A 17,859-nucleotide genomic window follows, 5' to 3' on the forward strand; every position below is an offset into this window, starting at 1 on the left:
CTATAATCCCATGCAAACTGGGAACTATGTGATCAGGTGGAATAGTTATGATCTAACAGGGAATGAATTCTGAAATCCTACAAGGGGTTAATTTTAACTAATGTTGATTTTTTAAAAATTATTTTTTCACAAGCCATTTAGGAGATTATAGGTCGTTTTTTAAACACCAAGAGGTAAATTCAAAACTTCCAAATACCTTTTAGAAAAATTACTTGGATTCCCACCCCTCACCCCACCCTGTCCCTGACTTTTTTTTTTAAAGGAATGGGCCAATCCTTTCATTGGGTTATTCTAGTTTTTTTTTTAATCTGCCTTTGAAAGGGCTTTAAAGAGTTTGTATTCTAGAGAAGCAGAATAGGCACTGAATAAAAACCTTATTGGATTTGTACCCCAGCTGCATAAGAAGAAAAATGTGCTGGTCTGTAGTTATCCACAGGTAGATTTAATCAGGAGCACATTTTACTACTCTAAAGAGAGAACTAAAGCCCCTTTCTTGGGCTTGTAGTCTCTTACAAACAAAACTGGACCTACTCATATGTAATGAAAGAAAAAAAAGGATAAGGAAATTAGCTTTAAATTTTGTTGTTTAAGGAGTAAAATAAATTTTCAATACTGTAACTTCTGGGTCAATTTTAGTTCAGTATGTGCCAGACTCAGGAGGTAGAGAGGGCTTCCTCAAAGAAAATTACTTCCCAGAATGAAAAGATTATTGAAAGATACTGTTTAAATTTAAACACACACACACACCCGGAATCAGAAGGAAAATAAAATCATTTATTCCTAGCCATGCTTGAATGTGCTTAGAGATATATTATTTCAAACAATTAAAAAGTACTTAATATATGTACATATGACTCACTTCAGAATCATGGTTAATCGGTTAAGAGAAGGAGTATATATAATATCAAGGTTTCTTTTTGCTTCTTGAGGGCATTAGTTCAGCTGTCACCATAACCTATTATGTCATAACATTTAATCTGGATGTGTTTTGCATGTACTCTGTTATTTTGCTATATAGGTTACATGGATAGATGCCTGGGGCTCAGAAAAGTAAAGTAAAAACCCAGAAGAATAACTAAAATATGGTAAAAAGCCACACATTTATTTTTCTTTTTAAATTAAAGGTAAAATCAAAACTTTTTCTTTTCTGACCTTCTTTCCTTCACATTACAACTTCTAACTTCACCATCATGGAAAAGTGACTACTGACTCTCATTTAAATTCTACTCCTACGTGGAGCTGTTGTCTCTTTCAGAAATCCTGAAAAGCAAGGGTGAAAAGGGGTAGTTAAAGTAGATGTCTGCCTGCAGACTTAGGGGACGAAAGCAATAACCTTATGCTTTTTCTCTATTGCCTTGCTGAAATATAAAACTAGCCGTGGATTAAGATTTAAGTTCAGTCAACCATTGTTCCTATTACCTTATAACAATTAATACTTGCATTTTACTAATCTTGGATGTCTACGTGGAGGTTAATCATTGGTGTAGAAATAACTGCTTCTTTACAACTTCACTTTGGGCTTTAGTCATAGATTTCATGTGGAAGCAAATGGTCTTTTGGTGATAATAATTTTTATTTTATTTTTTGTTTTTGACCTGACTTTTCTACTTGGCACTGGTTTATTGTAGACAGTCTTAACACCTCACTTTTTGATACAAATGGATTTTCTGGCATTGTGGATAAAGCCTATGTGGAATAGGCCAGAAGTTACACAATCCTCCAGGTTGATAATGGAGTTTCCATAGAAACAAGATTAGATGAAAAGTGCCCTGAGGGTCTGCCTAGCTATCTTTAGACAGAGTAAATAGAATTGAATTGGGAATTGAAAGCTCTAGAAGAGACAGATGTTGTGTTGGCTGTGTTTTGGGTAACTAGTTCTATTGGAGGTATCTTAGTATCACATCTTTGCTTGCAAGTTGAGGAGGGTGGTGAGGGTGGAGATGGCTCTTCCAAGCCTTATGATATGTTAGCAAGGAAGAGAACTGTAGATTTGGATCAATGTAATGTATTCCAACTAGTGAGCAAGGTAAGTGCAATGCGTACACTTTTTCTCTGTCAACTGTCCCTTTCCTTCCTCTCATTCTGTCTTTCTATTCCTCACACCCACGCTCTGTCCAGCTTAATAGTAAATGTTCTTGTCATGCTCTATGAGCTAACATTCTTCAGCTCTCAGTAAGCTTGAGAATGTGTTTTGTCTGGCAAGAAGGCTGAATTTGGGCACTCTTGCCTGAAACATCAATCACTGAAGTATACAGTATTTGAGAAAGTGACTTCCCCCTCACCTCTTGCCCCATACCCCTTTCATGTTGATATATTTGATCCAAAAAAGGTTGCATGTGGGGACAACTCATAAGTTGCTTCTTCAAAGCATCTGACCCACAAATGGAGAAAAAAGAAAAAAATGAAACCATTGAAAACTGTAAAATGGATGTGAAGGTACTTTTTCTTACGTACTCACAGAACATTTAGTAGATCAGCTTTGCAACTCTTGTCCTGTCTCTGTGGTCAGCCCCACTAGACCCTGGCCATCTTCTTGTCATCCACCCCAATGCCCTGTATGCACCTCCTCTCCTCCTTTCTATCTTTTGTAATTGCATCAACTCTACCATTGTTTCTGTAAAGGCCATTTCAGTAAGCATGCCCTATTGTTCAATTCACCATCTCTGTGACTCTCCAGTCCGAAACACCCTTTCTTAGTAGTCATTCCCCTATTTATGTTGTCTTTTCCTATTAAAATAAAAGCTTGTTGAGAATGAGGAACTGTCTCACCTTTGTATTTGTTTTCCCATCTCTTGACACAATACCTGGTACATATTATATAATTATTTTTAAAAAAAAATTTTTATCCATTTAACCATACGTTGTTCCATTTAAATCTTCTGTCTTAATTCTTGGACATTCTATATCATCTTGGCTTTGTTGTGTTTAAACTCTGATTGGAAGAGTTGCGCCAAAATATTTGGAAATTTTGGGCAACTGAAAATGTTTTTTTTTAGAAAATAAATATAAATAGAACAGTCTGTTATTATTTGGGTAAAAAACAATTCAACTGTGATGACACTGTTTGATCATTGGCAAGTCACCTAACCCCTTAGGGCCTAGGCCAAGTTTCCTAATCTGTAAAATGAATAGATTGAATTAGATGACCTCTAAGACCATTCAAGCTCAAAAACTATGCATAGACATAAACCATACATATATGTGTGTATATAGGCATGTACATATATGTATTTATGTATATACTGTTTTTAATGGTGAGCCTGATTCAGAGGCAGCTATAATTTTTTTTCAAATAGTTTTTGGAACACTAATGGTATGTTTGATGGATTTACTTAAGTCAGATAAACTAAAGAGACTACAGATGGAATTCTTCACCCAGAAGAATTGGAGTTAATACTAATGATCATTGTGAATTAGAGGGATCAAAGGAAGCAGTAGAGTGTTCTCCAAGTTGGGGCCCCAGAGACCATTAGTGACCTGGCAAAGATTTCTCCTGGCCTTCTGCACCCTGCTTCACCCTCCTTGATCCTGTGTTCTTCTATCTCCCAGTTTTGCACTTCTGACCTGGGTTAATTATAGTGTGCAGATGAAGAATAAAAAATAACAAAATTAAGAGACAATCTTTTTTTTTAAAAAGACATTTAAATTCAAAATTTATCTATGTAGGTGTGTGTTAAGTCATAAGCTATAAACATCTTGTGGCCCTTTTAAAAATTTATTTTATATCCCTGGGTGCCAATGACATTTTTTGTTCTCAACTATTAGTTTATTTAACTTGTTATTTGTCTCTTCTTTAGAGGGTATTTGTTGAGTCTAGGAAAGTGGTAAATTTTTCTCATATTTACTTTTTTGTTTCTGAAGTTATTTTTTAAAAAATATCTTTTTGATGTTTTAAGTCTATACTATAAGGATGAATCTAAATTAAGTGCAGACAGTATCATATCCAATAGCCTGGTCACTGGTGATGAAATTTTTGGCCTTGGCAACCCATGAAATAACAACAAAATTGTTTAGTTATATAATTAAATCAACCAAATATTAGGTTGGGAATAGAATTGGATTGTTAATTTGCTGATATTTGATGAAAATAACTTTTTTTTTAATGAAAGGGCAACATAGTTTGGTGGTTAGAACTGGTCTTGGAGTCAGGAAAACCTGGTTCAAATCCTGTCTCTTATACATACTTGTCATAAGGTCTCAGTTGTTAATTCTGCAGGCAACACTCTAAGACTTCAAGTTGCACAACAGTCGCATATCTCTATTAGTAGAGGGAATTTCCTCAATCAACCAAGTAAATAAATTTGTTTAAATATTGACCAAGTGTTATAGGGACATAACAATTTCTTCTAGAAATAATACATCTTTGATGAAATACTGGGCAGGCTTAATAAATATTTGAATCCTTCTCTCTAGTTTACTTCAAGAACTGAAACTGGGGTAGCAGACATGTTTTGCCCTCTGGTACCAGTTGGCTTCCACTAAAGTCTTCATCTTGTGCCCTATCCTGTGTTATATCACTGGAGCACAAGCTCTGGCAGGTCTAACCAAACTGGAAATTCTATGAGTCCTGGCTCAGTAATGGACTATATATGTCTTTTGTCCAAGGGCCAATCTGCTTAAATTTTAATAGGCTCATTAGCAGAATCAACAAACCTTTATTAAGTGCCTGCTGTGTACCAGGCATTAGGTTAGGTGCTAGAGATACAAAAATAGAGAGGAAACCATCCTTATTCTCAAGGAACGTATGTTCTATTGGGGAAGATATGTCAATATATAGGTGCATTCACAATAGATAAAGGCAATTTTTGTGGGGAGGAAATATGTAACTAGTGAGTGGAATCAGGAAAGGCCTTGTGTAGAAGTAGTACTTGCTGAGTGATGGGTTTGGTTTTTTTTATGTTGTTATTGTTTTCAGCCACAGCAAACCCGAAAGTCAGTCTACCAAAGTACAGACAAGGTGTAATGTTCATCAAAAGAGGGAACACTTGCAATGGGATATCACAGATACTTGAATCATAGATTTCATGAAGTTAGCTAAGTGGAACAGGGGCTGAACTACTGGATCTAGGAGTCAAGAAGACCTGAATTCAAATCCAGTCTCAAATACTTACTAGCTGTGCAACCCAGGGCAAATCACTTAGGCTTTGTTTGGCTTAATTTTGAAATCTATAAAATGGAGATTATAATAGCACTTAGCTCCTGGAGTTGTTGTGAGGCTAAAATAAGATAATATTTATAAAGCACTTTTCAAATCTTAACTCGCCATATAAATAACAGGTATAATCATCAATAACATTAGACTTTAACTGATTTTATGTGATTTTCAAGGAAAATATTTGTATCTCCTTCCTCAGATATTTAGGAGTGCTATCCAAACAACCTTACCTTATAGAAATAAGAAATTGGGTGAAAGAGAAATTCAACCAGATTCACTTTTAGACAAGATCTCATTTGCCCCCTAATATTGTAATAAATCTTTATGTCATGAGGTATAGGTCTGTAGTCTTTATCTTGACTTTTATCTCTAAACTTGACTGAAATCATGTATATGATCCCAAGCCTTTCTCAGCAAAAGCAGTGTATCTGTGTACATGTACATACACACACACATCTATATGTGTGTATGTGTGATGTATCTTTTCTTTCCTTCTGGGGAAACCTCTGGCTTTCCCCAGCCTTTCTCAAGACCAACAGCAAAATGATTATCCTTTGTCCCTTTGCATTTCCTGAATGACCATGTGTTAAGCTCCGATTTTGTTGTTACTTATTTATGTAGTAGTAATAGAATCCTGAAGCCTCTGGATCCAAGCTGTGTGGCCTCCAAATAATAGAGTTCTTTTGATTCTACAGGGGCAAACACTGACCTGTTTGGAACCCTCAGTTCATAGCAAAGTGTTATGGTGAGGTTCCAGCATAACACTAACTGTTACGGTGAAGATTAGCATCAGAGCAGTTAGTCCTGGGCAGAGACACTTTAGCTCATCTTTACATATGCTCATGCCAATGATCTTTCTTACGTTGGGGCATCTTAGAGCCTATAAAACATTTGTTTGCCTCTGGAATATTACAGGGAATTGAATGGTTAATAGACTTGTGCCCAAACCAGGGAGAATCTCAGATGAAGCACTTGTTTTTTTGGTAGGCAAAGAAAGAGAGCCTAGGGCAGAGGAATGACTAGTTGAGAGGCAAACTGCTCTTTTCCTTGACGTTAACCTACTGGTCCCAATCATCCCTTAAGTCCTTGCAGCACTTTATCTTAATATAAGCATCATCTTGACAAAGGTAACTCAAGTAATCTGCTAGTTTTCCCACTATTTTAAAGCATACACTAGGCAAGTTACTGTAGGTATCAATTACTGTAGATACTCCATACAAGATTGATTGCTCATTATTTAAGTCATATAAAGAAAAGGTAAACCTCAAAGATTTGACTTCATGCAATCTAACTTTTTTGGTGTTACTGCATTTTAAAATCAGATAAGATGAAAATCGCTTGGTTTGATTAAAACTATACTAAAATATGAGTTGATGCAAGTGAAGCACAATGTATAGAGAATGGGTCTAGGAATTAAGAAGACCTAGTTTCAAATCCTGTCTGACGTACACTATGACCCTGGACAAGTCAACTACTTCTGAGTGCCCCAGGAAACTCTCAAGATTGACATTTATAGGACAGTTGCCCATCTGTACTGATAATGGGAACTTTCTTGTCAGGAATTCCAGTTCCAAACACCAAAGAAACCGCATATCTGAACCAAATAGGCTGACATACTGTTTGGGTTAACCATTCAGCTGAATTTGAATATTATGGTTGAATGTCTTAACAAAACTATGTATATTAGATATTTTGCAAAATACTTCTTTTTCTGTAACTTTTTGAGTTTTTGATGTGTTTCTTTTGAGGTATTTTAACGAGATCTTCTAGTCTTTTCACTCAGTTATAAACATCTTCACAAAAACTTTATGTCCATCTTCCTATTCACTTGTGCTGTGCTTCAGCCATGAGATTTCTATGTCTTATGGGTGGCCCATTGAAACTGGCATATGCTTAAGTATGTTCAGGAAGTAGGTTTTTATTTTATTTCATTTTTTGTTTCATTTTTTTTAAATTTGTGGACAGGTTGGCCTTTGAAGTATGAATAACAGAAGAAAGTTTAATGAATGAAGGATCATTTACCAGAATACAAAAGTAGTTTGTTTCTATTATTTTAAAGATAACTGATCTAATCAATCAATCAGTCAATCAATCAATAAGCACTTATTAAGCACCTGTTATGTATCAGGCACTGTGCTAGTCAAGGAGCCTACAAAGAGAAATGAAACAGTCCCTGCCTTCAAGGAGGTTACATTCTACTGGGAAAAAGTTCCCATAAAAAAGTAGAAAAGCTTTAAAAATATTATTATGTAGAATTACTTACAAGAGATTTATCATTATATAAATAAGTATCCAAAATCATAACTCTTTCATTTTTAAAATTAAATATGATATTATAGGTACAAGTTTCATATTGGAGATTTAAAATTAATAGTGGAATTATGAGTAAAAAGTATACTTCTAATATTATTGGTAGTAGTAATAGTAGTAGTAGTAATAGTAGTAGTAGTAGTAGTAGTAGTAGTAGTAGTAGTAGTAGTAGTTATCATGGTTGTAGTCCACACCTTTGATTTTATCAGTATGATTTCCTCTTTGAGTAGAAAATCCCCCCACTGAAATCCCCTCCACTGGCTGGCAATTTGTCTGTAATTTCTAGAGAATTGCCTGGAGTACTGAGGTTAAGTGACTTGTCTGTGGTCTCACAACTAGCATGTCAGAGTTCTTGAACCCAGGTCTTCCTAGCTGGCTAGCTTTCTGTTTACTGCAACACACTGCTTTTCATTGTTCCATTATCTAACTTTTTATTTATTGTAAATAAAACATAAAGCAGGGGATTTGGGTATGAATTTCAAAGCAATCTGTTAAGCATTATAAGTTAAATTATTGTCAAGGATGAGCTTTTCTTTGTTTTGTGTTGAATAGAATTCCCTCTCCAGCACTCAATAGGAATTTCTAACCATACTAATGTCATGATTTTGACAATTGGGAAATCCATGCAAGGGCACTGAGAATTTTTTCAAAGGCTGTTTAACTGTAGCGTTCATCTTTGCCACCTCTCTGTGACTGTGTAGCACCAAATCTGTGTCTATTAATAACAGTACAGGGAAATGGTTTTAGGGTGAAGGAGCTTTCCTAATGCAAATCCTAACAAAACCATCTAACGGAGAATTCACCTCCTTGAAGATTTTCTTTATGTCACATGGCCAGCACTCCAAAGAGCTATGTCTTTAATTTGCCTTATGGAGATTCAAGAAACTGCTTATGCAGGTCCGATTACTCACCAAACTGGAATCCAACAGTAGTTTCCTCAGTGTGGCAGGCTGTTAAACCCAGGCGAATTAAGCCACAGCTCAAGGGTATGACTCTGGGGTCTGAACATTTTAAAGCTGGTAATAACCAGAATCCTAAAATTCTTATGAATAAAATGTAATTTTAGTAATGTTTCCATAAACAGTGGTAATGGTGGCATTTTAGTAAACAGTGGCATTAGTCACATCCAAATTACACCACATTGGCTTTTAAATTACTCCACCTGTCTGTATGAATAGAATTTTCAATGTAAAAGCACAGAGACAGCTGCTGCTAATGTTTTCTTCTCCCTGTGCAGATAATGCTGGCAAATCTACATGCATAAAGGACTGGCTGGTGATGTAAAAATGGTACCTGACCCTACTGGCTCCTCTACTGCAAAAGGAATAGCTTTAATTAACAATGTCTGTGTTTGGTTGTTGATGTAAAAATGTCACCTTATAGTCCCGTAACCTCAAGTTCACTCCCACTAATAATGTCTTTTCCTCAAACGTCTTCCTCCCTGAATCCCTCTTCTACATTTAGTTTCTTGGCTGTAAGGACTAGAGGAGAGGGAGATTACAATTATTAGCATTTACTTTTCATAAATATAGAAGGCATTAATATTTTAAAAGACAACACCTGAGATTGGATCAATTTTATCAAACATCTTTACATTTTAGAAGTCTTAAAGATGAATGGAATTTAATATCCTAGTAGCCAGAATAGAAATACAGTATTACTATTACTGCCCTTGAGTTAAGTAGTGGCATTTGCTTAATACATGTAACAGATGTTCAGATGTAGTTATAGTGCAAAGTATTTAGTGTAGTGGGAAGGGCAAAGGATCAAAATTTATGATGGCAAAGAAGTTTTCAACCCAAAACCATTTTGTATTGCTATAAAGTTTACATTCTTATAAAACCCTTTTCCATCCAAACTCTTAGCTTGTGTATAATGGTAGGAGTATCTTTGGAAAAATGAAAGACTTATATTGCTAATTTCACGATTTCTTTTGTGAAAATAGTACAAATATAAGATACACTTATCTATCTCATTTGCAAGAATTCTTTTTGACTTCTTTCACACAACTGGTGTTTTTGTGTTTAATTTAACAAGGAATGAGTAGTAAATGAGAGCTGCTGCCTGAAATCCCACTGTGAGCGTGTTTTGCACTTGGCTCCCCAGTGAAAAGGCAATTTGTGAAATTATGTGATAGCGTAATTAGATGAAGCCAGGGCTTCTGATTGTTGCCATGCTTATGTGGCAAGGGTTTGGGGAGGGGGGAGAAAAAATGGATTATTATCCTGGCAAGTTGGCTCAAAGCTTCTTCATTTATTTGTAAACAGAATATTTAGTGACCGCATAGGAAGTAGCTGTAATCACCAGCTCATAAAGAAACCACAGCAGAGCTTTTGGATTTTTACAGAGTGCTCATGTAAAATTTAAGCTGGGAGGCAGAATCCCTGTTAATGTAATTAGGATCTAATTTACCACCCTTTGCACACAGATGTAATAATGTCTAGATATTTATTCTATCTTTAAGCACGTTACATATACCTCAGTGCAGCAGTTACTGAACATAAACAGGTGTGAGCACTTTTCTAATTCATTTTTACACTGTAAACACATAGCAATTTAAGGGAAATATTTACCAAAAATGAGGGGAAGGAATGTCTGCAAATGAGGCAGTAATGGACAGTTGCCCTTTATGTACTGATGGATTTCTCAATGGTTAAGTAAATTAAAGCAAATGCTAGAAAAATCAATAGGCTAGCAGAGTCTTGGTTTTGCCTCATAGACTTCAGGACAGAATGACAGATGTGGTGCATATGACCCATTTAAGTATTAATGCTTGAGAAACTGCTTCTGCATGCAAGGTTAGAGGCTTAGAAATATTCTGTTATATTAAATTACAGACAATAATATTTTTAAGTATATGTGGAATTTATATGTTACAGTTAGGTTGTTCTTAGGTGTTCCATTTGAACTGGAAGATTAGTTACTGAGTTGATACAGTAGCATCATAAATCAGATTTGAATGTTCTCATGCTGAAATATTTTCATAAGGTTGTACTTAGAAGGTAACTGTATTCTTTCCATATTGTACTGACATACATCATGTAGTGAAAGTTCTGTGGGAGACCTGGTTAAGTTTAATTAAAGAATAAATTTACAGAGCATTAGGAACAATCTGTGATAGACTCCTAAATGTTTTGTTCTAATTCAGTTAATTAACACAACTACAAATGTTATATTTTAAATTTTATGTCATAAATAAAGTGTCAAAGAGGTTGGTGATTACAGCATATCTGTTTGTCTGAATAGCTCTAATACTGTTGGTTTTGCATATTAGCCTTTGAGATTTGTCAAGATAAGTTTATTATTGCCACAGAATACTACCTTCTTACTCATCATTTCCATAAGTTCATTACTAGTTCTAAAGAAATCATTTCAAATATGGTAATAATGTTACTCTCTTAGTCACTGGGGGGAAGGAAAATGAGGAGAGAGCAAAGGGGAAGAGGCAAATTGATGGGTAGCCTCAGATACTTACGCTGGTCTGTATTACTAAAGAGAAATGAAGGACTGGAAATTATCTGAAAATCCAGACAATCCATGCCAAAACAAATAAATCAAAACTCTGCTGTTGAAAAGAAGTAGAGTTTGACCTAAATTATCAGATTTGTCTATCCTGATTGAATTCTGCTTATGTTTGTTCATTTCCTTCTTTCATATAACTGTTTAGACATACTTCACCTCTAGGTCTTTATACTCAATATATAAGGGTGTGGTTGTGATATACAGAATAAATAGTAATCCCATTGCTTCAATACAAAAGTCAAAAGAAAAGTTTTGTTGCTGTTCTAAAGAGTTGATTTAAAAAAAGATACTTTGATACAGTGAAACAGTAATGATTATGACATCTGAATTCTATCCTAGTAACATTTTAAATAACATACACATCCGAAGATTTGACTATCATGCAGACAGTAACTATGGAAAATGTATGTCTGCTATTTAAAAAAAATTATAGAATAAAAATCACTGCCAGAATTTGTCATTATTTTCCCTCTTCCTAACTGATTTAAATGGGTTTAAATCCCATCATTATATTTCGTTATTTTGCAACTTGTTTACTTCTGGTTTTGGAAATGAAAATGTTTCACTATTTTAATGGTATTAGAGTGGTTCTCCTCATCATACTAGCTCTCTCTTTCCCCCATTTAAAATTTTTCTAGGCAATCCAAGGTAATGAAAGACTTTTCACTGGGTCTTTCAAATACAGAGAATTGCCAGTACTAGTCTGAAAAATGATGACATTGCAGAAGGGCAGATTATTACTTTGGGGCCTGTTGAGAATGTATTTGCGTATTCAGGATGGATGAGAGAATAGTCCTGAAGGCTGTCAGGCCCAGGCTATGTAATATGGAATTGAGTGATGGAAGAACCTTGTCATTTGCCCCCATCTAGTTTCATTTCTATGGTGACAATATGCAGTGATGAAAGTTATCATTAAGGTTCGGACAGCATACTCTGTGGTTACAGTAGCCGCCAGCCTCCTTGCTGAAGCACATTACAGCCAATAGCCCTTGGTGCTAAAATGGCAGCAAAATCTCTCATGACACAAGTGATGCACAAATATGGAGCTATATTATAGTAGCACTAGTTACCAAGTTTGTATCTTGGATAGAAAATTGTCTTTGTTTTTTTATGACTCGTGGACCTCATCTGTCTTGAGTATTGAACCTCTGAATTCATTTTATGCCATTTCAAGGGAAATGTTTTTTGAAGTGAACAATAAAAAGAATAATCACTTCCAGTTTTTGTGACACTTAATGTTAAATATGTTAAGTATCAATCAATGGTATAAATATTATAAGCCAATTAATCATTTCTTTGAAGGCGACTCTCTTTTCTTAAAAGTTCACATGTTGTGTGATGCCTCTTGAACTAAGTCATTAGTTTTAGTCTAGGTCATTAAGGATCAAAGGTCATAGGGAATCCAGAAGCCATTAGTGAGGGACTGTTCTTTGCTGGATCCCCAGGATGTCAGTTTGCTAGTCACCCATGGCAACCTGGGCAAGACATGCTGTCAGTGACTTGGCAGGGTGCCTACTTTACTTCCAGTTTGCATAGATAAGAAATGGAGCAACTGCTCACAGAATCACTATGAAAATAAGCTTACATAAAATCTACATTTGAAATACTGTACTTGTGTTTTCTTATATACTTTTGGGTAAGGAGGTTGTTATGGGACATGCAAAAGATACATTGACTTTATGGCCTTTCTTCTAGATCATTTATCCAAGCATTTCAAATTGGCAAAGTCATTTTGAATTTAGAGAATAGCTCTTCAAAAAAAGAAAGAACTGTTTTGATTAAAGCTTATCTCTTCATTTACAAGTTAAAAGTAAAATTTTAAAAGTTCTTTCTGAAAACACTAGCTTTTGACATTATTTGGCTTAAACTGATTGATTTCCCTCCCTATAATGTTAAAGTACATTTGGCAGTAATGAGTTTGTGCTTATTAGAGGCCAAGGCTAAGAGACATAGCTGAGTCAATTCACTCGCTTACTTCCCCCATTGAGCCTGATGGGTCCCAATCCCACACCTTGAAGTGAAAACATCATCAATTACCAAGCTGACAGGAGCCTGGGACTCAGTGTAAGGAGCTCCTTGGGGGTATTCATCTTGGACCAGAAACCACTGGCACTCAGCAACATTCATCACTTCCACCTACAGAGAATGATTGAGTAAATGGTGGGGTGAATAATCAAAGGAAAGAAGCAAAATATGCATGTGTGTGAGAATTAGTTTGGTTTTGAATAACAAGAAAGGAAATCAGCCAACAACTAAATATTCCATATAGTTAAAAGTGGAAACATAATTAACTATAATTAATTAGTTAATCTACGTGTGCAAGTGAGATTAATAATAGTATCACCTTTGTACAGATTGGGGAAGTGGGATAGAATTGGACCAAATGATCTGTTAGAGGTTATAGAGCACAAAAAGAACTACAAATGTACTTCAGGGTGCTGTTTTTTAACTTGTCAGGTGATACCACTTTCCTCCTCTGCAAATTTAAGTTGTGGCTTTTTTATTACTCCTGAAATTATAGGCATCATTGAGCAGTTAGTTTTCAATTTATGAGGTACCTTTAGTTCATCAAATCTTTGTGCATGCATGCGTAGACACACATACCCAGAACTAGAGAGTTAATGTGATAATCCAAATAATCTGGGCCAACATGTTACTTTTGTTTCCATCATCCATCATTCCCCACTCTTGCCACCGTTGCTTCAGATTCAAGGAAAAAGTGACCTTTCTCCTTGCCAAAGTCTACTCCTTTACTTGTTCCCTTGGTCCAACTCTCTACTGTCTTCTCCTGAAGCTTGCCTTCTCCATCCATCTTATTGTTCTTTCCTCTCCTCTGCTCTCTATTGGCTCCTTACCTGCTGCTTACAAACATGCTCAGATATCTTCCATTTATCCTTAACCCCCCTACACACAAAAAACCAAATCTTTATGTGACCTTGCCACCTCCTCAAGGTATTTTCTTGTATCTTTCTTCCCTTTCTCAGTCAAGTTGGGGGGACGGGGAAGGGGAGAGAAAGCCATCTTCTTAGATTGCTTTTTATACTCACTTTTCAAACCCCTCTAATCTGGCTTCCAACTTCTAACATTTAACTGAAATTATTCATTCAAGGTTACTAAAAATCTCTTTACTGTTACATTCAATTTCCTTTACCCAGTCCTCATCCTTTCCTTGTTTACATAATTTGACCTACATCAGTTGACCACCCCCTCCTCTTGAATATGCTCCTTTCCATGGCTTTTTCTAAAACTTTTTTCTCCTACTTTTATTTGTCTGAAAACTTATAAGTCTCTTTTGATGTATCATCATCCATATCCCACCCCTCATTGTTCCCAAGGCTTTGTCCTGGGCCCTTTTATCATTTCTTATCCTTGAGAACCTCTTGAGATCTCTGCTTATTAGTGATCTCATCCCTCCCCATAGGATCAGTTGACATCTTTATGTAGTTGACTTAAAGATCTACATATATAGCCTTTATTTTTTTCCCCCCAGCTCTAATCCCCAGGCCTCAATTTGCTGATGAATGTCATCTGATGCCCCACATGTATCTTAAACTCAAAGTTTCTAAAAGGGAGCTCATCTTTTCCTTAAACTCATACCTATTCCTAACTTCCATATTGCTGCTGAAGGTATCACCATGCTTCCAGCTATCCAGGTCATAATGTTGATATTATCTTCAACTCCTTACTCTCCTTCATTCTGCTGCCCCCACATCCAGTTAGTTGCTAAGTCTTATTAATTCTATCTCTATAGTATCTAGTAAGTTCATTTCTTTTCCACTTACATGGACACCACCCTAGTTCAGATCCTAATAACCTAATCCTATTGTAACAGAATTCTAATCAGTCATCCTGATTTTTAGATTTCTCCCCAGTTCAATCTTTCCTCCACAGACCTGCCAAAATGATATTCCTTTAGCACAGGTTTGACCATGTCCTTCATCCAATCAAGAAATTTCAAGGGCTACCTATTGCTTTTAGGATAAAATACAAGTTCTTCTCTTTGGTATTTGAAGTCCTGCATAATCCAGCTTTAACACGTCCTTCCATACTGATTTCACATTATTACCAGTCAGCATTCTAAACAAATTGACCTACTAATGCTTTTTAAAAATAATATTTTATTTTTCCCCAGTTACATGTACAGACCATTTTAAACATTCATTAAAAATTGTTTTTTGAGTTCCAAATTTCCAATCTCCCTCCCTCACCTCCCCACTCCCTGAGAAGTGAGCAATTTGATATAGATTATATATGTTAAATCATGCAAAACATATTGCCGTATTAGTCATGTTGTGAAAGAAGACACAGAACTGAAGGGGGAAAAAAAGCACAAAAAATACAGAAAGTGAACAATAGTATGCTTCAATCTGTATTTAGACTGTATCGGTTCTTTCTCTGGAGGTGGATATCATTTTTCATCACGAGTCCCTTGGAATTATCTTAGATCATTGTACTGCTGAAAATAGATAAGTCATTCACAGTTTATCATTGTATAGTATTGCTGTTCCTGTGTACAATGGTCTCTTGTTTCTGTTGACTTTACTTTGCATCAGTTCATATAAGTTTTTTCTGAAATCTGCCTGTTCATTTCTTATAACACAGTAATATTTTATTACAATCACATACCACAACTTGTTCAGTCACACCTCAATTGATGGGCATTTCCTCAATTGCCAATTCTTTGTTACCACAAAAAAAACTGGCATAAAAAGTTTTGTACAAACAGGTCCTCCTTTCCCCCCACCCACCCCACACCTTTAAATCTCTTTGGGATATAGACCTAGGAGTGCTATTGCTGGATCAAAGGGTATGCAGTTTTATAGCCCTTTGGGCACAGTTCCAAATTGCCCTCCAGAATGGTTGGTTCAGTTCACAACTCTGCCAACAGTGCATTAGTGTCTCAATTTTTCCACCTCCCTTACTAACTCTGTAGGACATTTCATAGTTTCTACTCATGCCTTTATACATTTTGTCCACTATGCCTAGAAAGCTGTCCCTCCTCACCTCTGCTTCTTGAAATTTGTAACTCCTTTCAAGGTTTAATGACTTAGAAGATATCTCCTATATGAAGTTATTCCTTATTCCTCCATTTATTGATCTTATTTGCCCCCCTCCTCACAATCACTTTGTATTTAATTATCTTTGTACACATTGTATCTTCCTAATAGAATAGAATAAGCTTCTTGTGGGACAAGGACTGTTTTGTTTGTTTTGTTCCTATCTTTGAATCCCCAAATCCTAGACCAGTGATTTGGCACACAATAGGTACTCAGTGTGTGTTTGTTGAATTTAATTATGAAGATCATTTTGTGAAGGTAATTTCACTTCATTTTTATTATCCACAACTGTAAATTCCCTATTCTTTGATCTTTTTGTTGTTATTGTTGTTGTTGTTGTTGTTAATATATAATTTCTGTTATCTTGGTCTAGTTTACTTACCTTACTTAAAAAAAACCCAGGGAGTATTCTTTAATAAATAGAAGAATGTGATAGTGTATTGGATGGAGATGGGTAAAAGTTAAAGTACTGGTCTACACCCTTAACTGGACTGTCCTTTGGATGTTTCATTTATGGAGAGGTAGCTGATTGTTTTCTTTGGATTACCAGTATAACCTAGGGGATCAATTCCATTTGCATAAGTCTCTCCTCTAGGTACACTTCCATTACTTGGTGCTCCCTGCCTGCTTCATGGTACAGTTGGTGAGAGTTTGGTAGAGGAGTGATCCTTCTTATGGTCTGAGAGGAGATCTCTATATCTTATCTTCTTCCTAGTACCTCTCTCCCTTCTGGGACTTCTCTCAGAAGAGAACCTGGAATTTAGGCATGGAACATTGAGTAATCACCATCCACCAGTGAGAAGAATCTTATGCAAATGGTCTTGAGCCCTTGGTTTACACTGATATTCATGTAAGAGCAAGAATATTACTCCAAACTCGCCCCTTCAGGGCTTTGATTTTACATTAAATAAATACAAGAATGCTTAAAGCAAAGGGATTAGCAAATTAAGATTTAGGCCACATTCACAATTTCCTTTCAATAGATGAGATTTTCATTGTCTTGTTAATATTTCCTCTAATTTGCTATCAAAATCATGAGAGGAGGTGAGAGTCCCAGAGAAGCTGTACCATCAAAAAAGACTGAAGAAATAAGGCATAAAAGCTCAAAAATAAAATTATCTTCTTACATATTAAGGTTTGGTTATTAATCAAAATGAAATAAATGTTAATAACTTTAATTTGATTTCCTTGGAACTTAACTGATTGCATTTTAGAATCCTCAGAATTAATGCCATGAAGGAGAATTGGTTGAATCCCAAGTCTGAAGGAGGAAGGGAATAAGCATTTATGTAGTGCCTACTATGTTCCAGGAGCTGTGCTAAGTGCTTTTTAAGCAAATATTAACTTATATGATCCTCACAACAATCCTGTGAGGTAGGTACTATTGTTATCACCATTTTACAGTTGAGGAAACCAAGGCAAACACAGGTTAAGTACTTTCCCAAGAAGTATCTGAGATAGGATTTGAACTCAGTTCTTCCTGACTCCAGGCCCAGTGCTCTATCCAGCTTCCACTGCTTAAATTGGTGTGGTAGCATGAAAGTTGACCAAAAATAAAAAGGATTGCATTAAAGATTTTTTTTGTCAGAGTTCTGACATAAAGTATCACAAAATACTGCCTGTTATATTTCAGGACTTTTGTGAGAAGAGTTTTGGTAGCTTAATTTGTGATCAGTAGCCCATGAATATTAGTTCAACAAAAATCGTGCAAAAACAAGAGCTTTTCACCATCCCAAATATTTTTTCAGGGTATTAATTGAGTGAAAAGGTGACTTGATGTTAGCTAGACTAAAAATTACCAATAATTCTGTGAAT

General features: G+C 35.7%; 1 protein-coding gene across 1 annotated transcript in view; it reads left to right on the forward strand.

The window, feature by feature from the left end:
• Positions 1–17,859, forward strand: part of MEIS1 (Meis homeobox 1) — a 153,973-nt gene that overhangs the window by 87,528 nt on the left and 48,586 nt on the right.

This window comes from Phascolarctos cinereus, unplaced genomic scaffold (assembly GCF_003287225.1).
Source record: "Phascolarctos cinereus isolate Bilbo 61053 unplaced genomic scaffold, phaCin_HiC Scaffold_2;HRSCAF=192, whole genome shotgun sequence".
Lineage (NCBI taxonomy): Eukaryota > Metazoa > Chordata > Mammalia > Diprotodontia > Phascolarctidae > Phascolarctos > Phascolarctos cinereus.